Here is a 22,998-nt window from a genome sequence, read left to right as displayed (position 1 = left end):
TAGACTGTGTCTCAAGCTGATCTTCAACGGATTGATGTAAAGGTGCAGACTACAGTTACTGGTTGTCTACTGGGTTGTGACTCTCGAAGGAACCAAAGCAACTAGTAAGATTTAATCTCTGTAACAACCTTTAACTTTTAATCGCACTCATTATATGAAGTTATGTTAACAATCAGATGGATCGAGCAGAGCTCCTCTTTTTTTGCCATGCGGCCATCTTGGAAACCAATTTTAGATCAGTTTTGTGACCGAATATTTACATAAACTGACCCAGAAAACAGAAGTGAGCATCTTTACATTCAGATGGGCGCCAGGCCCATGGGCCTCTTGTTGTTATGTCAGGGTAGCCTTTGAAAGTTTTGGTATACACAGTTGACATGCATTTATCATGATAAAGTCAGTTTTTAGCTCACCTGGGTGAGCTCATGTCATCACGTTATGTCCATCCGTCGTCTCGTCGTTGAACTGTTCAGCAGAAAATTTCGGCAAAGGTGGCATGTTTCGTCATTAATTGTCCTAGACTACTCAAATTTGAGTTGACACTAAAATTTCACTGAAGGTGGTATGTTTCACTATTATTTGTCACAGACCCTCAAATTTTATATGTACTGTAGACACTTATTGGGTATATGTACTAGTTGACCCAATTAAGGTCAATTGTGACCTAATTTTAGCTAGTTACCTAAATTGGCCATTTCAGTGTGACTGTGGCACATTTCTAAACCGCTAAAGCCATGAACTTGAAATTTGTCACAGATGAGTCCCTACGTCATGTCACCTTGGACACCGAATTTCGATCTGATCTGATTCTAGACTTGACCACCAGGAGGCAATATCTTGCCAAAGTGCAATCCCAGCTAGCAAATTACATCGGACCCATATGGGTGCCAAATGGGCAATCTGGGTTGCCAATATGGGCCCCATCTAAACAAACCATATGGGGCCCAGATGGGAAACATGGGGCCCACTTCAACCATGTGGGGCCCATATGTGTTTTGCACCGTGGACGCCCATGTGGGTACCATCTGGGCAAAGTGGGGTAACTGGGTATGACGTGGGGGTTGCATGGGCAAGCACCACCTTAAACCCCTGTAAATCCCAGTTAGTGCCCACCTGGTCTGATGTGTTCTACACTTCTTTGAATAGTCTATGTCATCCCCAGACACGTTGTCTCAAAAAGGGATTGCATGGGGACACTGAGTTGAGTTCATTGAGAATGGAAAAACGAAACAAAATGTATGATAAAAAAATGAAAATATTTATTTGATTTCTATAATGAATTGCAGTTGATACTGAGTATCAACAATGTCAAAGCACCAATGTCATTGAATAAACCTGAGATTTTGTCCTGCATTTCCATGTTTTGGCAAGTCACTGTTCATCACTATGGTTATATAATATTCTTAATTGTCACTATCAGTATTTTGTGGCTCTGGCAGGGCAGGGTCATTTCCACCTGGCAATTGTTGTTCATTGACGACTTCAACTCCTCTTGCCGCACGTTTTCCTCCTAGTCCTCGATCACGCGCATTCGTGAACCATGTTGACATTTTCTCTGCAATGGCCTGTCTGTTGACTGCTTCTGATAGGCATGTTTGGGAACACTTCCTGAAACCAAAGACGTATAGTGTAACAGTATTATGTACATCACAATAGTTTTCTGACAAGGCTACGAGTACTACTACACAGGTCTACAATACATGATCATGATAAAACAGCAAAACAGGTAGGCAAGACACACTGCACAGTGTATTTTCACGTACATAAATGTACACAGTTAAATGTACAGTGTAGCATGTACAGTTACAGTACACTAGCAGCCTACAACGAACGGGATATCACAACAAAAACATCAAAGAATCTGCAGGATTGTATTGAAAGAATGTATATAAAGCACACAAACATCAAGATTGGTGCTTTAGTAGACAAGGTCACAACTAACCTGGCAAACAAAAACCTGAGATTTTGTCCTGCATTTCCATGTTTTGGCAAGTCACTGTTCATCACTATGGTTATATAATATTCTTAATTGTCACTATCAGTGTTTTGTGGCTCTGGCATGGCAGGGTCATTTCCACCTGGCAATTGTTGTTCATTGACGACTTCAACTCCTCTCGCCGCACGTTTTCCTCCTAGTCCTCGATCACGCGCATTCGTGAACCATGTTGACATTTTCTCTGCGATGGCCTTGTAAGTTGACTGCTTCTAATAGGCATGTTTGCGAACACTTCCTGAAACCAAAGACGTATAGTGTAACAGTATTATGTACATCACAATAGTTTTCTGACAAGGCTATGAGTACCACTACACAGGCCTACAATACATGATCATGATAAAACAGCAAAACAGGTAGGCAAGACACACTGCACAGTGTATTTTCACGTACATAAATGTACACAGTTAAATGTACAGTAACAGTGTAGCATGTACAGTTACAGTAGCCTACACTAGGAGCCTACAACGAACGGGATATCACAACAAAAACATCAAAGAATCTGCAGGATTGTATTGGAAGAATGTATATAAAGCACACAAACATCAAGATTGGTGCTTTAGACAAGGTCACAACTAACCTGGCAAACAAAAAACTATTCTAATCAATGAAATTATGGGAAAGTTTCTCTGCTTTTTGAATACTGGCGTGAAGAACAAAATCAAATATGGCGGCTGACAATGGCGTGCAAGGAGGCGACAATACTCGTCCCCATCAGCTCTTTCAGCTCCATTGGAGACGCACGATGCACTCGGAGGCCAATGGGGACGATTTTGATTTGCTTTGGCGCCAAACAATTTTTGTAAAATGCCAGCTTTACTCATAAATTTTATAAAACATATTTCATTATCATAATCTTGAATGGGCCTCATGTAAACCCTTTATTTTTAAAACATATAATTGGAAATTCTCGGATGTGGGATTGATATGGGGTTCATATGGGATACATTGGGCTTACAATTCTCAATAGATCCCCATATCAACCATCGCAAACCCACATGGGGCCCATAACTCAAAACCCATATGGACTTTCCCATATGGGCCCCACATGGTGAAATCCCATGTGAGATAAACCATCTTGGTCCCACATGGGTTACATGTGGGCCAGATGGGACCCTGCTTGCCCAGTAAAACCCATGTGGTTCCCATATGTTTTGCTAGCTGGGATATCTCGCCTATTAATGACTTCTTTTCCATTATATCTTTATGGCAAATACTCAAAGCAACGATGCGTCACATGTTATATCTAATTTGGTTTGATCTATATACAATACAATACTATATACAATACATGTGGAAGGGTCGGTTCAAACCTGGCACTGTCAGTGTCGCTGACACTGGCACTGGCACTGGCACCTCAGTTTTAATCCTGTGGTTCTTTGCTTTTCAGACACACGCGATGTCATTGTCATCATATGTCATATGTCATATGTCATATGAGCTATGTGTATGGTCAAAGACGGATTAGTTTAAAAAGACCTCTCGTCTAACTTGGGGGTCCTCAATTTTGGAAAGAAATTGCCATTTTTCAACCCCTACCTATTGGTTGCGGTTTTTAGCTCAGCTGACAAAGTCAGCGGAGCTGGTCAAATAGCTATTCGATTGGTGTCCGTCCTTCCATCCATCCTTCCATCTAGCCATCTGTAGACAAAGTTGGGCATTTTGTAATCATACAACCGAGGCACTTCAAATCTAGTCTTGCTTATAAACAGCGCAGAAAATGTTGCTTACGGAAAAAAATTGTATCTTACATTTATTCAATTATTTTTTTAATTTGGTAGCGGCCATCTTGGAAATAATATTTTGCCATTTTAAAGCCTTTGGCTGCAGCTAGTGTGAATAAATGGTTGGTGTATCAAATAAGTCCCAATTACATATATCACCCATGTTTTCGAGATTGAGGAGATTGCTCTTCAAGATCAAAGGGCTCACTCTCTTAAATTTCACTAATAAGTGGCATGTTTGGTCCAAGAGTCTTTTTACTTTGGTGTAAGTGCGTGATTTGGCATATGAATATGTTAACGAAATTGAGGTTGAAAGAGACCTACCAGGTACTTTCCCTGTTTTGTACATTGTACCCATGTATTTCACCTGAGTGCCTGGCCCTTGGACCTCTTGTCAATTAATACATCTTTTGAGCAATTTTACCAAATTTTGATCCAGTTATCAAGTTCACAGAAGTCAAACTCTAAAAGTGTCATTGATAGTGCCACATTTGTCGTATCAAAAAGTCAATTTAACCTCCATATCTCATTTCATCTACAGCCAGGTTCACAAGTATTTATTGGTTTTGGCACCTTAGGAACCAGCCAATAATCAATTCAATATTGCACGGTTCGTACCTCAAATCTTTTACCACCGCACACGTATCAAAACAAATTACGATTGACCATTGACCGAACCCACACAATTATTTCATTCTGAACACAGAGATATTTGGACCTACATTGTACCAACGTACAGCAGTTAACAACCCGGAAGATAATAATCCAAAGCTCCCAACAACATTGAAATGCAACGCACTCAATGAGGAAGTATGCTCATTGGCATAATCTATTCTTCGCTCCAGCTCGAGGTAGCCTTGCACAGTGTTTTTCTTCCGGCCAGATACATTGTGGTCGAAAAAAAATTTATAGTACAAAGAACGCCTGGCTTGCGCCAGACTAATAAGTGATGAAGGTCTGGCTGCGCGAGACTGTGATAAAAATGACCATTACAGAGATTCCGTGGTGTAGGCATACTTAAAGTGATACTATGATGTGATTTACAACTTTGCGGAAATACGTCCGTTTTTAATTGTTGATCACAAGTGTAAAGCTCAAATTTTCCATTTTTGATAAGATTTATCATAAAAAAAATCGCTGTTTTCATCGCGTCAGACTGGCCAACTGCCGAAGACATTTTGAAAAACCCGCACTAAATCACATGACCTCGTGACGTCACAACATGAACAATCAGACCGTCGAATATTTTCCTATTCCCTCTAGGAAGAAGCTGTATCCGCATTAGTTCGCGTACGCTCAGGAAAATCTAATGAATATTAAATGAGGTCTAAAAATAGTTTTAGGAAAAGCGTTATTATGGCGTCAGCGATGGAATTTCCTGGTTGGAATTTATTGAAATTTATGATGAAATGACTAGGACTGTGGACTTGGGGGGAGGGGCCGTCCCTTCGTTACTTCGAGATTTTTTCCAAATGTGCTGGAAAACACCGAACGGGAGACGCATTTGGAGTTGGTTCTCGAAGTTGTGTTCCGGCGGAGCATCAGGAGGAGAAGATGAACCACCGGCTGGTGACCTCTTGACTCGAACTTCATGGTGACAGCCCGGTTCTTGGATAGGGTCAGGCCAGCGGAAAACCCCAACACCTTCAGTTTTGCTGGTGTTGCCGCAAAACATTGCAGCACAACGCCACCCGACAACCTTTTTCTTCTTCTTCTCCATAATCTTCAGTTCTCATCGTGTATATATTGTGTAAGGACAGGATGGAATGTTGATGGTCAATGGCAGTTGTAAATAAACAAAGGAGACTTTTTTTTTCGCGGGAATGTAACCACTGCGACCGCGAAAATGTTCATGTTGTGACGTCATCAACGAAAACGTCGTCGGCGTGGCGCGATTTCAACGGCATCGAAGCGAGCCGTTCGGGCAGGATTAAAACCATCGATTTCTAGAAAATGTGCATTTCGATTCGAAAACCTTACCGATTTATGAGAAAGTGACGTGTCGTAGTCATTTGTCAAAAACAGCTAAAACATTATATGGTGAAATTAGACATGAGTTACCCTTTAACTCTTTCACTGCTAGCCCTATTTTAACGTTATTCCCCCATCTTGCCAGCATTTTTACCACTTTTTTGTAGCACAGGTTTTCCAATAAAAAATCACTCTACACACCTTATGGTTCGTTTTAGTGTCTCATTATGTTCCTCTAGTAGTACCTGATTTGGGAGTGATAGATATTGAAGCAGTCTTTTTCACCACACAAGGGTATTTTGCACTTCACACAGAAGTAGCGAGTGTCCTTCTGAATGTTCCTACGTGTGCAGACTCTACACCGTCTCTGTGGATTTCTCCTGTTTGCTGTAGGTGGAATGAGTACTTTCTTTTTGACCTTGAATCCACCAATCAACCTGTTATTTATTATTATTATTAAAACATATTTTTAGGTGCCTTTATCAACAAATTGCTCAAAGGCACCTTACAATCTAAGAAACAATGTGCTCAAAGTACTAAAATACAGCAATAATATAACAGTAAATAAAACAGTTTAGGACCACATGATTAAAAACGGATTTAAAAATAGGCTAATTTAAAAAGATAGGTTTTCAATGCCTTGTTGAAGATGCCCAGGTCAGCTGTCGATTGGATGGACAGAGGAAGTTCCTTCCACAGCCTTGGGGCCGAAGCCCCAAAAGATCTCCTTCCACAGACCATCCTATGGCGGGGGACCTTGAGTTTATACTCCCCCGCAGAGCAGAGTGCTCTGCCAGGCCTGCGGAAGGAAACCAACTCCGAGATTTAAGGAGGGGCTGTGGAATGAAGGGCTCGAAAGGTATGGATGAGAACTTTATACCGGATCCTAAACTTCACGGGCAACCAATGTAGGTCGATCAGTACAGGTGTTATGTGGTCAGACTTTTTGGCTCACCGTAGGGGAGTCTATACAACACCGCAGTGTCCGTCGTCGTCGTCGTCCGTCATATCCTATTTCTAAAACAGTAGCACGTTTCTTAACCGCTAGGGCTATGGACTCAAAACTTTGTTTGCATGACCCCCTAGGTCAGCTGACCTTTGACACTGAATTTCGGTCCGGTCTGATTCTTGACTTGGCCACTAGGGGGCCAAAACTGAAAACATAAATAGTGTGATATCTCACTTATTACTGATTAGTTTTTGGTAAAAATTTTGTGGTAGATACTCTTAGCAAGGATACATCACATATGATACAGGTTTTTGATTTGACCTACTTGTCAAGGTCACAGAGGTCAAATGCCGTAAATTGGCCATTTGAGAGTAACTGTGGCACGTTTCTTTACCAATAAAGCTATGAACTTGAAATTGGTACACATGGCTCCCTACATCATATAACCTCTGACACCGAATTTCGGTCTGATCTGATTCTCGACTTGGCCATAAGGGGGCCAAAACTAAAAAAAGTAAAAAGTGCAATATCTCGCTTAATAGTGACATGTTTTCAATTTTATCTTTATGGTAGGTACTCAGAGGAAGGATACATAACATATCCTGTGGGTTTTTGATTTGACCTAATTTTCATGGTCACAGAGGTCAAATGGTGTGAATTGGCCGTTTGTGTGTAACTATGGCACGTTTCTTAACCACTAAAGCTATGAACTGTAAACTTGGTACACATGACCCCCTAGGTAAGATGACCTGTGGCACTGATCGGGTCGGGTCTGATACTTAACTTGGCCACCAGGGGGCCATAACCAAAAATTTGATTAGTGCCATATCTCGCTTATTACTGATTAGTTTTTGGTAAAAATGTTATGGTAGATACTCTTAGCAAGGATACATCACATATGGTACAGGTTTTTGATTTGACGCACTTGTCAAGGTCACAGAGGTCAAATGGCGTAAATTGGCCATTTGAGCATAACTGTGGCACGTTTGTTAACCCCTGAGGCTATGAACTTGAGACTTTGTACAAAGGACCCCCTAGGTCAGCTTACCTCTGACCCTGAATTTCAGTCCGGTCTGATTCTCAACTTGGCCACCAGGGGGCCAAAAGTGAAAACCTAGAAAGTGTGATATCTCGCTTATTAGTGATTAGTTTTCAATAACATTTTTATGGTAGGTTCTCCTAGCAAGGATGTATCACATATCATATAAGTTTTTGATTTGACCTGCTTTTCAAGGTCACAGAGGTCAAATGGCGTAAATTGGTCGTTTGAGTGTAACTATTGCACATTTCTTAATCACTAAAGCTATGAACTTGAAAGTTGGTACACATAACTCGCTACGTCAATGACTCCCTTCATCATGTAACCTCGGACACCGAATTTCGATCTGATCTGTTACTCAACTTGGCCACCAGGAGGCCAAAACTAAAATAGGTAAAAAGTGCAATATCTCGTTTATTAGTGACTTGTTTTTGATGGTATTTTTATGGTTGGTACTCCAAGCAACGATACAGCACATGTCGTACCGACTTTGGTTTGACCTATATACTATACATGTAGCATGTTTCTTAACCAGGATGAATTCCTAGCCACCAAATATCTATACGGTGTGCACAATGGCCCTTGGCCGTTTCATTAGTACAAGTGATCAAACATGCCGAGGCGTTTTGAACTTTCTGTAGGGATTGCACCAGTTGACCTGAGACACCATCAAGAAGAGCATTGCAATAGTCGAGTCTAGATTTTAACAGACCATTGACAAGTGACTTGGTTGCACCGGCTGGCAAATAACTCCTCAATCTACCAATGTTCCGGAGGTGGAAGAAGCAGGAACGAGCAACAGAGTTCACCTGCCTCTCCATGGTGAGGTGCTGGTCAAAGATAACTCCCAGGTTGCGAATTGTTGTGTTGGGTTCAGTGCTGCAACCATCAACAGAAACAGAGATTTGATTAATGGCCAGGGTCCTTATTCACGAAGCTTCCGTAAGGACTTACGGTACCGTAAGATATACTTACGGCACCGCAAATATTTCCGCTGTATTCACAGAGCGACCGTAACTTTGCGGATCTGTATGTCAGGACCGCAAATCTGCGTGAGGTCCTGCGCTGTCCGCAAGCATTACTACAGATATACCGATTTGTAATGGCAGTCGCATTGATAGTCGAGGAAGAAATAAACAGGCGTGCGTGAAGGCGTCAGCGAGTGTTTCAGGACAGACTTCAGCCATTCAATATTTATGATGACAGAGACCTCACATCACGGTACAGGATGCCAAGGCATGTTTTGATGGAAGTGATAGATCTGATTCGTGACGAAGTCGAACACCCAACCAATAGGTCGCATGCAATACCAGCTGTGTGTCAAATCCTATGTGCAATCAGGTATTATGCAACTGGAAGTTTTCAGCTTGTTACCGGAGACCTCGGTGATATAAGTCAGCCATTCATATCCCGAATAATCTTCAGAGTTTCGTCTGCTCTACAAGAGGTGTCTGCCAGGATAATTAGATTTCCGATGGACCAAGCTGGACAAAATAGAGTGAAAGAGGGCTTTTACAGTGATGACCGCAGGATCCCAAATGTCTTGGGATGGGTAGATGGTAGTCTCGTGCCGATCAAGCGCCCTTCACAAAATGAAGAGGCTTATGTATGCAGGCATCAATACCCATCAATAAACGTGCAAGGTGTCTGCTCGGAGGATAAAAAATTCCTCAACATAGTTGCAAATTGGCCAGGGGCTACTCATGACGCGTTCATTTGGCGCCAATGCCATCTCAACGGGTTGTTGCAGAATGGTGGAGGAAACGATGGCTACCTACTTGGAGACAGTGCGTATCCCTTGGCGCCGTGGCTTTTGACACCCATTCGAAATCCAGAAAACGAGGCAGAGAGGAGGTATAATTCTCATCACAGACGTATGAGACAAAGAATTGAGGGAACATTTTCGAGGTGGAAAATGCGGTGGTTGTGCCTACATAGAGATGGTAAGTAGTGCCTTAAAACCGCTGTTGTAGGTCTATATAGTGCCATCATTATCCATTAAAGTTTGGCTATCTTTGACTTAATTGTCAGGTTTAAGATAGAGTGGACCTACATTGAGTATATAAAACTCATTTGCATTTCTTTTAGGTGGCAGCCTTACACTCCGGCCGGAGAGAAGTTGCAAGGTTATCATGGCAACTGCTGTCCTCCATAACATATTTGAGGAGCATGGTTTACCAGTGCCACGGGGTGCACCACCTAACTTGGTGAACGATGCAGACTTGGACAGAAACCCCCCCACTCTATCCAGATGATGCGGATTTTCAAGCTGTGAGGAACAGAGTAATCAGACAAAATTTCGGGAATGGTTGTGCCTACATAGAGATGGTAAGTAGTGCCTTACAACCGCTGTTGTAGGTCTATATAGTGCCATCATTATCCATTAAAGTTTGGCCATCTTTGACTTAATTGTCAGGTTTAAGATAGAGTGGACCTACATTGAGTATATAAAACTCATTTGCATTTCTTTTAGGTGGCAGCCTTACACTCCGGCCGGAGAGAAGTTGCAAGGTTATCATGGCAACTGCTGTCCTCCATAACATATTTGAGGAGCATGGTTTACCAGTGCCACGGGGTGCACCACCTAACTTGGTGAACGATGCAGACTTGGACAGAAACCCCCCCACTCTATCCAGATGATGCGGATTTTCAAGCTGTGAGGAACAGAGTAATCAGACAAAATTTCGGGAATTGAAGTATGTAATTATTCAATAATACAATACATAGTTGCAATACAGAGTGGCTTCCGCATACATTACTTGATAATTTTTGGAAGAAGGCTAGTGCCACAGCTGTTTCAGCTAGAATAGAAACACCAGTTTAATCAGACAGCACCAGACGCCGCTTTTTAGGGAGGTGCTGGCATGAAGGTGTTAATTGCTACCCCAATAAACAACCCAGTTCCTCACCCCAACCGCTTAAGGATTACATAAAGGCCTGAATCCACCCATGTATGCCCCTTAATTGTGTTAGTAGTAATTAAGATTGCATGCGTTTATTAGAACCAACTTGACCTGAACCAAGCTTTGTGTATTATATTCCGGCTGCCATCTTGGATAGGCTTGGGCCTGCACTGTGTAGTGTATAAAAGATGACTTTGATGGAGTTTTTCTGTAAAAATATTGATGATTGTTTGCACCTCTATTATGTTTCAGCCCAGATACCAATTCTTCTGTAAAAAGCATTTTAATATTCTGCATATAACATAGCTTTGTATGGCTGTGATTAGATTAGGTTTGCACTCAGGCAAAGACAAATAAAAGGCATTTTAAAAGGGCCTACTTCGTTATTCGTTGTGAAGAATGGTCGTCATTTGAAAATGCCATGCCCATTACTTTTGTTGTGGTATGAAAGATTGGTGCCCTGTTGTACACAAATGAGACAAATAGTCGCAAAGAACAGGTCTTAACCTATAGTATATATAGGCAGGACAAATGTGTCCTATTGTAGGCCTACCAAGATGAGACAGTTAGTTGCAAAAATCGACAGGTCACAACCTATGATATCATAGGCAGGACAACGGGTGTCTCATCCAGCTTGGGGTCTTGTAATTCCGGGAGTGAAGTTGAGACAACAGTCACCAAGGACATGTCACAACCTTTATTATCATAGGCTAGGGATGTAGTTGTCTCATCCAGCTTGAGGCCTTGTTATTCCGAGAGATGAGACAACAGTCACAGAGGACATTATATGTTACAACCTTTATTATCATAGGCAAGGGATGTAGTTGTCTCATCCCGCTTGAGGCCTTGTTATTAAGAGAGATGAGACAACAGTCACAGAGGACATTATGTCACAACCTATCTTTTATATGCAGGGGATGTAGGTGTCTCATCCAGCTTGGGGTCTTGTTATTCCGAGAGATGAGACAACAGTCACAGAGGACAACATATCAAGGCAGTACCAGTACACAAAATTAAAAGTCATGATTTCAATGTACACAATATTATTATTATTAATTATTCACAATATGCATTTAATTTACATTCAATAGACTCATACATTCAAAAAATAATAATACAAAGTTCACATCTTCATATTCCTTGCTATAGAAGTTTCAACTTTAACTTTCTTTTAATCAAAGTGACAGACAAATGAAGGTGCGCACTGTTCCTGTATAGTCCTCAATTTGGAAATGATGTTCATCAACTTGACTAAGAACGGTTCCAAGATAAACGTTTGAGTCCAATCTGAACAAACACGTGTCGCCGACATTGAATATACGTTTTCCTGATTTGTCAGTGGATTTCTTGGACTTCTTGCGTTTACGACCGAAATATCGCTAATGACCGCCTGCACCAACTTTCGAATCCAACCGAGCTTTTTTCTGAGGAGGGAAGTCACCATCATCATTCCTAGTCAGGTCCATTTTGAAGACGAGTATACCTGGAATTGTAAAGGCGAGTGTAAACATAATGGCAGTGGCTAAATGGGGGAGGGGTAACTGGAGGTGGCTCCAACAGACACAGCTTCTATTCTAATTCAATTCTGACACTGACCAGTGTTGAATCTAGAGAAAGAAAGGAAGTATCCTACAGATGTCCACTTTTATTCAATGTACAGTAGAACCTGTCTATTGAGGACACCTTCGGGACTGACAGGTGCTGTCCTTAATAGAGAGGTGTCCTGATTAGAGAGGTCAAATTGAATGGAAACAACCAATTTGGGACTAAAACGAGTGTCCCTAATACAGAGGTTGTCCTTGATAGAGAGGTGTCCGCTAAGGGAGGTTCCACTGTAGATTCAAATAATATTTAATTGCAATCAAAATAGCCTCGGAACTTACCATCAGTCCAAAATCAGAGTAGTAATCACGCCTGTCTATAATGTCGGTTGCATTTCTGGTGACACATCTTGGAGGCTGAACCTGAAATAAAGAGTAATTGATTAGAATAGAATACATGCATACAAAGCCTACGGGAATACAGTATAATGATTTCAATCATCTGTTTGTGAATACATAGATGAAGGGAAACATCGCTTAACTTACCACTTATCTTGTTCACTGCCGGATCAATGATGTCGACGTACTGGGCCTACATACATGTAGCCTCTCGAATCAACTAAAGCATCACATCAGCCGGATTAAGTCGAGAAGTTATCTGCAGTACACACCATGCAACCAGCTGAAATTAAAGAAAAAGGCATTTTAGTAACTGAAGGAATGTTTACCAGTCAACAAAAGGCACTGTTTTGGCATCACCCTGTACAAAAATACCACAACAAACTGGAATGTGGGTCAATGGGCGAGTTCATTTTGCTAACAGGTGGATAATATACCAAGAACTTTTCTATATTTGGCGAATTTTTAAGACTATATTTATCAATTACATCTGTAAAGATATTTTCAACATAAACTATGGTATATGCTAACTCATGGCTTGTTCATAAGCACGATCATGACTTATTATTGTACTATTACCCATGCTGTACCCCTTTCACCAAAATAGACCCGACCATCGAACTTCAAAACTCAACTATTTTTAGACATTTGTTTTTCAAATGCATTTTCTGCATGAATAGACAGCAAACTAACATAAAATAGATATATATTTTAAAAGTAAAGATTTAAATGAATACTGGAAGTAACTCGTTTTGCTAAATAACGATCAAGGGAATTCGATGTTGTACGATGAACTTGGCACCCCATCTCAATCTCCGTCTGCAAGTCGGCCATTTTGAATTTGAGCAGATCAAAGTTTGAGAAATTTCAGAATAAACGCACGATTCTGTACGAAACTGAAATGAGTTATGCAAAACAGCCGGGGTATTTATGATATATGATATTATGCCTACCCGGCTATCTAGTCTTGAAGAATTCCGAAATCTGTAACTTGTCGAAAAATCGATAAAAAACATGGAAATCGCCACTGTTTCGTTAATTTTGGTCCAAATTTCATGATATTTTCAAGCCGGGTGAATGGTCATGTGACACAACTTATGAGCCAATGAAAACCATCGTATCTAATTCGAGCACGTGTACAGAAGCGCGCTGATGTTTGAACGATGCCAATGCATTAACCCTTTGGCTGAATGGGTATTGCGATAATGTGTGATATGTGTATTGGCGACAATGTTTACATAGCGGTTAACAGGCTTTTCGCATGGACCAATCGTTGGGCAGCAGGCTAGTAGGCAGAATGGTTTATTTCGATGTCATGTTTAGGCTTAGCTGAAACAGCTGTGGTGCGCACCCTTCTTACCCAGCTTTTGAAATAAACCTTCAGTGATGGCGCTTACATTGGGACGGGGTTTAGGAGCATTGCTGATAGATTGTTGGCGAGTCATCAGTTCTAATTTTTTCTTTTCAATGTCAACAAGTTGCTAAAGAGTGGTCAGTCTTCTCTTCGACCTGCAAGCGGCGCTTGTCAGCATCAAGCCGGCAGGTTTCAACGTCCAGCATCATATCGGTTACGGATTTCTTCCCTGCACTTGTACTGTTACTTGTAGTTGGGCTAACGCGTGGAGTCTTTTTTGGAGGCGACTTTTCAACGGGAAAATCTCGTCCTGGCTATCAGCTGGTTCATCGAAGTCGGAGTAATTGCCGAATGTCTGTGTCGGTGCCTCCATCAGCTCATCGAAAGCATCATCGGACTCGACACAAGCACGAGTTGCCGTTGCACTTTGACGCGAACGCTGCAATACAAACAATGTGACGTAATATTGACTGCCTATAGTGAAAATTATTTCGCCATGATGAGGTATAACTTCATTCTTGTAGATTTAAGGTTATATGAATACTTTGAATTGTATTTCAGCATGTTATCCAGCCGATGTCTGACCAAACATTACGCCAATACGTCCTTAGAGGAGGAATACCTGCTACCGCCCCCCTTATAGGCATTCAAAACTGGGTCGGATCGAACAATAGGCCTAGTCCAAGCTGCTACCAGAGGGAAAATAACGCACGAGATAAATGTTGTGATGGGATGCAATAATTTGATAAGTTAATTAGCTGAAGTGTGTGGTATGTCAAGGGTTTAGTAACTTATGTGATTAAAGCTTATTTTCACAAGTTCCTACCTTTGATTCTTTCTTATAGCTCGGTAAAGTGGCAGTGTCATACTCGTCACGGTTGTAAATACCGAAAACTTGAGCAGCTCCCAGCATCCCGATGACACGTCGCTCTGTATCGGTCAGAAAATCGCTCTTGGGACTCCTCGGGACATAACCGGTCTTGCCATCCCTTGTCTGATCCTCGTTGGCTTTTTTCTTGGCACGCACTTTAATATCGTCCACCTTCTTTTTTACTTCCTCTACAGTTCGTAGACACGGGCTGATGGCGTTTAACTTCCTAGATATTTCCAACCATGCGTCATTTTTTCTTTTAAGGGTGACTTGGTCACTGAATTTCGATGAAATGATACGGTAGTTGTCCTCCACCAACTCAATTAGTCGATTAGTTTCGTTGGGACTGAAGTTTTTCTTTCTCGTCCTCTTTGGCTCCGACATCTTCACGGCTTCAGAACCACAGACCAAGTGATTCTACAAACGTATGGTCAGTGTATTAAAACGCATGCCGAAACACTGACGAATAAGGCAATAAAATCTTATGTAAGAGGAATATTTATCCCATTGCTATCTATTGATTATGCCTATGTTATTATTTTATAGGCCCTTCACAAAAATAGGTGCACGTATGACGGGTTTAATAGCCGCAGCCATTCACAATTTTTAGCCGAGTTGTGGTCATTGCGCAATTTATATGGATCCTCACATTTATTGAGTCGTTACAGGATGTTTTGTGAATATCCTTAACCAACATTTCACGGTCCCGCAATGCCACCGTAAGGCCCTATTTGCGGTACCGTAACTCAAAAATTTGCGGAAGCTTCGTGAATAAGGACCCAGGCCTCAACGCAGGGTGAACAGCATCACTTCTGTCTTATCACCGTTTTGTTTTAGAAAGTTTGAGCTCATCCAATTGCTGATGGCTTTAAGGCATGTCTCGAGGTTGTGGATATCTTTGTTTTGAATCACCAGATCTTTTTTGGGAAAGAAAATGTAGAGCTGTGTATCATCAGCGTACATATGGTAGTCCAGGCCATGCATCTAAATACGAGTACCCAGGGGTTTAGTGTACATCGTGTATAACTTCGGTCCAAGAACCGACCCCTGAGGAACGCCATATTTGAGCTTGCTGCTGTCAGATGCCTGGCCTGAAAGTACCACTGATTGATAACGGTCCTGTATATAGGAATCAAACCAATCGAGAGCAGTACCCTTAATGCCATAGCGCTGCCTTAGGCGGTTGATGAGGGTGGCATGGTCGATGGTGTCAAAAGCTGCCGAAAGATCGAGCATCACCAAGACAGCACTATCACCCCTATCCATAGCTTTGAGAATGTCGGACTGAACCCGGATGAGTGCCGTTTCAGTAGACCAGAACTTTGTGTACGCACTCTGATGTTGCTCGAGAAGGTCGTTGGCGCCAAGATAACTGTCAAGCCTGGTAGCAACAACCCTCTCGAGCAGTTTTGACAAGAAACTCAAGTTTGACCACAGGTCGGTAGTTCTTTTTATTTTCCTGGTCCAGTCCCGTCATCTTCAAGAGAGGGGTGATGTGTGCCATCTTGAGACGCTCGGGTACAACACCTTCCTGCAACGATGAGTAGACAATGCATGTAAGCAAAGGTAATAATTCATTCATGGAGTCTTTCATTAACCACGTTGGGAGAGGATCAAGCCCACAGGACTATACTGGCACTGGATGAGATTATTATGCGTATCTCATCATCAGTTGCAGGTTCAAAGCTAGAAAGGCGCGACGAAACAGTCTCGTTGGTGTCTTAACAGTCTGCATTGTTAAGCTTGGTTGACTTCCTTATGTCCTCCTTGAATGCGGGAACACTAATGGAATGCAATTTCCTAAATGTGACGGACCTCACGGCATTTGCGGGTTTGTTGACTGAAATCTGGAACGTCACTGCAAAGTGATCCGTTGATCGCTTTCCTTCCTTGTTCCACAGTCCCGGATCAAGTACTGAGACGTTCGAGACGAAAGTGCTCAACTCTCTTGAGACAACAACATCAAGAGTGTGGCCTTTCACGTGGGTGAGGCCCCGTACGTGTTGCCGGAGTCCATGTCTTTGGAGTGACGTGTCCATGTCTTTCGAGTGACGCAATAAATTCAGGTCGTCAGTAACATCAAGATGAAAATTGATGTCGCCGACTAACACAAACTCTGTGCTGGGAAATGCCGAGTCAAGGGAATCTGTGAAGTCCGACCATTCCTCGAAAAAGACAGAGTTGCGTAGTCCATTAGTCTTTGACGGCGGTGGCTGGTAGACCACCACCAGGACAAACGTGCGTTCCTTTGATTCAATGGTACAGTTCAGATGTTCAAAATGGGTGTAGAGATTGCTCTTTGAGGAGTCGTTCAACCTGAGACGCAGGGATGACCTGTAAACAATAGCTACCCCACCACCCCCTGAGTGCTTGCATGGAACATGTTTTATTGAATATCCATTTGGGAGAACTTCGCCAATGCACTGTTTATCAACAGCCGACCCTAAGCAGTTCTCAGTAATGGCAACTATATCAAACCCATTGCAGGTAATAAAGTCCGCCATTTGCACTCCTTTCTTTTTCAGCGAACGGATATTGAGACAGCAAGCACTGAGTGTCTTAATCCTCGAAGGGTTAACAGGGGCTGTACTCGAATAGTGGACCCTGACCAGATTTTGAGGCCTGACTCCAGTCGGTTTCCATTTACTGAATCCCTTTACATGATTACCTCCTCTGGTCTTTCTTCTGCACCGTGTCGTTTTCCCAGAAATGCTGGATTGCACTCTTAGCAGACCATGGTCCACCAGTGTCCTCATTGTACCTGGCGAAATTGACGACTGATCGACGTTTGCGGCAATGTCATTGAGCACAACTGAAGCATAATGCCTGGCCGGTTTTTGACACATGGCTAAGACTTGACAAAGGTGCACTGGGATCAGTGTGTGGGCGTGTCCGTGAACAAGCCCTGTACATACATGCACAGGGCCAATGGCTGCCACAGATTTTCCTGGCACCAGAAAGTTCAAAAGTGTGACTATCACAAGTTGACAAACAATCATGATACGAAAATGACTTCACAATGGGCTATAAAGGTTCATACACAGAATGTAGTTGTTTCAAATCTGATCCCAACTGTAAATCCTGAATTTTTGAAGAATTTTGTGGAGCACAAGCAAGGAGCAGCTCATTCAGCGCTGTCAGGTGGATCATCCTTTGTTGGTTACTTGGGAAATGCTGGGTCACGATTAGCCGGTGCCTCATCGTCCACGTCATCTCCACTGCTCGAGTCACCATCACTACCTGGCTGTCCTTTTACACTCAGTTGCTTGATCAAACCAAGCTGAAAATTAAGCAAGGTTTTTTTCCCATTTGGGTGATTCTCATTGTAGAGAATTAGAGAATTATGAATGGACAGCTGAACAAGGTACCACACAAACTTTCGTGTCCACTTCACTGTCTTTTGCACTGACAGGTAATATGAGATCATCTGATCTATCCTGTCTGCACCTGACATATACTGATTGTAGTCGATGATGCAGACTGGCTTCTGAACATCCCTGCGACCACCACCCCTCTGCCTAATCTGTGTGTCCCTCCTGGCGGCATCATGTTTGGTTGAAATAACTCGTACAGTCATATTGTCTTGCCAAGCAATGGTGAGGACATTTCCGTTGTCCCGAGACACAACGTCATCCCTCTGAAGATGATGTCCTGGTGTGCCAGCTTGATTGACTACAGCTGGTGCTCCTTTGTTTGTACAAGTGTACGTTTCTCTGTTCAAAAGTTCCTCGCCAAGCCTAACTGAATTATAGAAATTATCCATATATAGCGAGTTGTGGTGGTCTATGAGTCGGTCGAGCAAAAAGAAGACAATGTCTCTGAGGGTTCATGCCCGACCATAGTACATCAACAGGTTCCAACAGTACCCATTGATACTATCGGCCAGTAGATAGCCGTTTATCCTGTATTTTATTGGCTTAGCTGGATTGTAAACTCTGAACACCAACCTCCCCTTCCGTTTCAACATACCTTCATCTATGGAAATGTCAGCATTAGGAGTGTAGATATCAAGAAACTTAGTGACCACGTAATCAAGGATAGGACAGACTTTGTATAGACGATCTTCATCATTAGCTGGTCTCAAGTTATTATCATCATTACAGCCAGATCCCGTTAGCAAAGGTTAAAAAGCGAACCTCAGGCTGCAAAGGCAAATGCCTTGAGGCCGTGAGGTTGGAGTTTCTCTTTGAATTGCCCGATGATGTTGTTATTAGGGTAATCAGGCGTGATCAGAGATTAGCGCAATCTAGCCTAATCTCCTATGGCATGTCTGGCTGACCTACCACAGCAGGTGTTACAGAATTTGTTATCGTTACTCCTGCCTGTAAGTGGCACATCATCTGACAAAATCAGAGTGTACTCAATGTAGGCCTAATGGCAATGCTTCAGATGAAGACCTGATTGGTCCTGTCGGATGCTTGTTTCTATATTGCAATATTGTAGTTGATCATGGTGCAGGATGTAACTGCTTTTTCGGACTGTTTGTTTATAGTAGGCCTATGTGAAAAAAACATTTTTTTTTTTCATAGTTTTTCATCAGACTGGTTAAAACATGTACCTTGCTTTTTAAGTTAGGCCTGTAAACAATAATGATGTAGGGGCCTTGAAGGCTTTAAACAATATATTGTTCCGCCCTGCGAAGAGCGATCGTGTGCAAAGCGGTGGGACAGAATGGGGTACAACTAGATTACCCTGGGCTCACTGTTATCCATCCGAATTTGACCACCCCCACCCTTACTCTTAGGAGAGGAGCCTTGCCTCTATCTCGACCTAACTTGAAAATAGTACACATCCCTGCGACCTATATAATGTATGCTATTGCGTGGCCTACTTACTGACACAGACTCCCTGTAGCCAGGTCAGAACAATCTGTCCAATTTCAACTTAAGCTAAAATAATTGCAATGCATCAGGTGTGGATATACTGCCTATCCTGCAATGTCCAGTTTAGCATGAAGCATGCTGTTTCATCTTTACCTGTTCTGTTAACACACAGACCATGCAGACCTTGACCTAGGAATTTTATGGTCAGTCTGGGGTGAAATCCCAAGGTGTATTGTAACAGTAGCCGCACTTACACCACCTGAAAATGGACCACCAATCTTGGTTCGGGAACCAATGCCGCACCATCGAAAATCCACCAAGCGCTTACACCAGCGCTGCAGCTAGTTATAAAATCCGGCTACAGATGGCGCGCAAACAATAAGCAGAACGCGGAAAGCCTTGGCAGAAAGCGCCATTTCGAAAGCGCCGCCTGGAGCCGAACCATCTAACTAGCTAATTGCCGATCCATTTGCGCTTACACCACGACAAAGCCGAGCTTTTAACAAGCCGGGCGAATTTGGACCATCAAGCTTGGTGGGACAAATTCGCTCGGCAATTTGTATCGGCAATGGATTGCCGAACCAATTTGTCGCGGCAATGTGGTGGTGTAAGTGCAATTGGTCCACCAATATTTCGTGGTGTAAGCGCAGCTATTGTCAATACCATTGGCGTCGGCGTATATAATCATCTGTTAAGTCCTCTCATCCTGTTGTTAGTGCCATTATAGTCATACCCCTTGGGAGGAAAGAAGACTTTGTAGCATGCAACTTACTTAAGGGTGGTATCGTCCTTGTGATCAGTGGACATGGTTTATCACTAGAATTATAGCCTGCCAGTCAGTAATATCATCAATAGCAATGGGCGTCCCAATACTATCATTGCAATCTTGCCTGCTTGCAAGCTATCATCACACTATCATTGTAAGCACGAAATCTTACAAGAAACTATTATTGCGAGCACACAAGCTTACAAGAAGCTATTATTGCAAGCATTGAGGCCAAGATTATAGCCGCACTTACACCACCTGAAAATGGACCACCAATCTTGGTTCGGGAACCAATGCCGCACCATCGAAAATCCACCAAGCGCTTACACCAGCGCTGCAGCTAGTTATAAAATCCGGCTACAGATGGCGCGCAAACAATAAGCAGAACGCGGAAAGCCTTGGCAGAAAGCGCCATTTCGAAAGCGCCGCCTGGAGCCGAACCATCTAACTAGCTAATTGCCGATCCATTTGCGCTTACACCACGACAAAGCCGAACTTTTAACAAGCCGGGCGAATTTGGACCATCAAGCTTGGTGGGACAAATTCGCTCGGCAATTTGTATCGGCAATGGATTGCCGAACCAATTTGTCGCGGCAATGTGGTGGTGTAAGTGCAATTGGTCCACCAATATTTCGTGGTGTAAGCGCAGCTATTGACAAACAGGAATATTGCTTCAAATCTGCCAAGGGTTTGTAGAGTGACTTTGAACGAAAATTGCATGGACATCAGATAGAAACCAATGCAGAAGCATACACTGCTTCTCTGCATCACAATCATTGAAGCAACTGTTCCTTGACCAATCCATGACTCATCATTATATAACATTATATAACAATTCATGGCACGAATTCAGCAACACATTGAGTGCATTCGATATAATCCACATACCCATATTGCACCAAGTGTAATGAACCCAGTAAGACAGGTAAACCTAACACAGCAGGTGGTGTCTGTAGTGCAATAGCAGATGTCTAGGAGGAAGGCCTTGGAGTGCAATCAATCAGCTTATCTAACCTATTATAAACATCCAGCTGAGAGGCATTCCACCTATTTTGCTCATCTTTCGCTAACGGGGTCTGGCGGTCATGTTGAAGTGGAAAAATTTACTAATCAACTGGAATCTATTTCTGCCCATTTTAGCCTGAAAGAATGGAGTCGTAACTGCCTCATCAGTGGACCAGTACATTGTCCACTCCGGTTTCTGAACAATGCCACTGAGAATTACCAAACTAAAAGTAGACTTTCATTTCCTCAAGTTCAACTGGTCTCCAACTCCTTGCCCTAGCATTGGGCGACGTTGGGTGTTGGGCAATAACTTGCTGTGCATAAGTGTTTGTCTCTTGAACAATCCTGCCAAAAGATCATCAGTAAAAAATAACTGGAAGTAACTGAGAATGGCATCATCAATATTGTTCACATCGGCACCTCCACTCGGTCCTGTATTGGTAGTGCAAGGGTTAACCTGAGGTCTACGGTTAGCAGGACTCCCAATTGTCAGGAGCTGGGGGTCATCTTTCGCGTGCACCACCTCGACCACGCCCTCGGCCACATGCAGCTTGATTCCCACCTGCAGAAGGCTGTGCCCCCTGCCCACCATCACCTGAGTCATTGTCACCACTACTTATATCATTACCCCCAACTGCCTGGTCATTATCACCATCAGAATCAGGCTGACTATCATCAGAATTAGGATAATCTGAATGTGCATCACTATCGTCACTTCTATAGTCAGATAATTCCGGCTCACTGTCCGTCTCTAGCTGATCTAAAACCTGTTGTGCAGTCAAGCGTTGCTGTTTTGTGCTCGGTCCCGCCATCACGCAAATTGGTCTCAAGTTTGTCTATTTTCACCAATTCACCTGACTCGAAGTACCCACTTCCTAGGTACGAGATTGAACCGAATGCTTCCGAGAACACTTCCGAAGACATGGCGGGATGTTTAAATCAACGTTGATGGGTAGATGGAAATATTGAGATAACGTTTTGAAACGTTATTGGCAATTTAGTGACCTTTTTTCAATAACGTTTTAAAACTTTATTGGCGGTGAAAGAGTTGATAGAAGAACCATGCCGTCCCGTGCTTCGCGCAATATGGACCATTCTGGGAAAACTCAGTGAGGAAGGTATGGTCATTAGCATAGTCTATTAGCCCCTGCTAGAGGTAAACTTGCGCAGTGTTGCTTCTGCCCACATACATCGTGCTGGAAAGCATCTTGTACAAAGAAGGTCTGGCATGCGCCAAACTAATAAGTGAAGAACTTCTGGCTGCGCAAGACTTCTGTGATAAAAATGACCATTGCGGAGACTCTGTGACGTAGGCATATATTTTGTACAATTAAAAATGCTCTCAAAAGATGATATGGAATGATTTTTCATTAACATTTCCAGAAATATATACCTTCTAATTATCACTTTGAATAAATAGGTCGGCGTTAGGTCGCGTGTTTTTCTTCCCTCGTGATAATATACAGCAAAATAGTTACAACCCCACAATTGCACTATAAGTCCATAATAAGGCCACGGTGACCCGTTATAAATGTTTCGCCAGCTTAGCTATTTTTGATCCAGTACAACCTAGAATCAGCACTTTCTCCTACGCTTTTTACCACGCTATCTTTGGATTTGACCTGGAGTGAATGTCGACCACCTCTGTCCCATTTTAATT

The 22,998-nt window shown here is 42.6% G+C and overlaps 1 protein-coding gene and 1 long non-coding RNA gene across 5 annotated transcripts in view; one reads left to right on the top strand and one right to left on the bottom strand.

Moving 5' to 3' along the window:
- Positions 1-22,998, top strand: part of LOC135488696 (ribosomal RNA-processing protein 7 homolog A-like) — a 185,439-nt gene that overhangs the window by 118,608 nt on the left and 43,833 nt on the right. The gene's annotated exons all lie outside the window — the stretch shown is intronic.
- Positions 11,624-13,928, bottom strand: LOC135488723 (uncharacterized). Of its 2 annotated transcripts, XR_010447021.1 has the most exons (4): positions 13,473-13,928; positions 12,667-12,802; positions 12,463-12,543; positions 11,624-12,062 (listed from the first exon to the last, which is right to left on the bottom strand). It is a non-coding gene; the product is annotated as an uncharacterized LOC135488723 (long non-coding RNA). The 2 variants fall into 2 exon arrangements; XR_010447020.1 differs by having other exon boundaries at positions 12,667-13,928.

This window comes from Lineus longissimus, chromosome 1, assembly GCF_910592395.1.
Source record: "Lineus longissimus chromosome 1, tnLinLong1.2, whole genome shotgun sequence".
NCBI classification, from domain to species: domain Eukaryota; kingdom Metazoa; phylum Nemertea; class Pilidiophora; order Heteronemertea; family Lineidae; genus Lineus; species Lineus longissimus.
The sequence above is the reverse complement of the archived record's forward strand: the minus strand, read 5'-3'. Positions and strand labels throughout refer to the sequence as shown.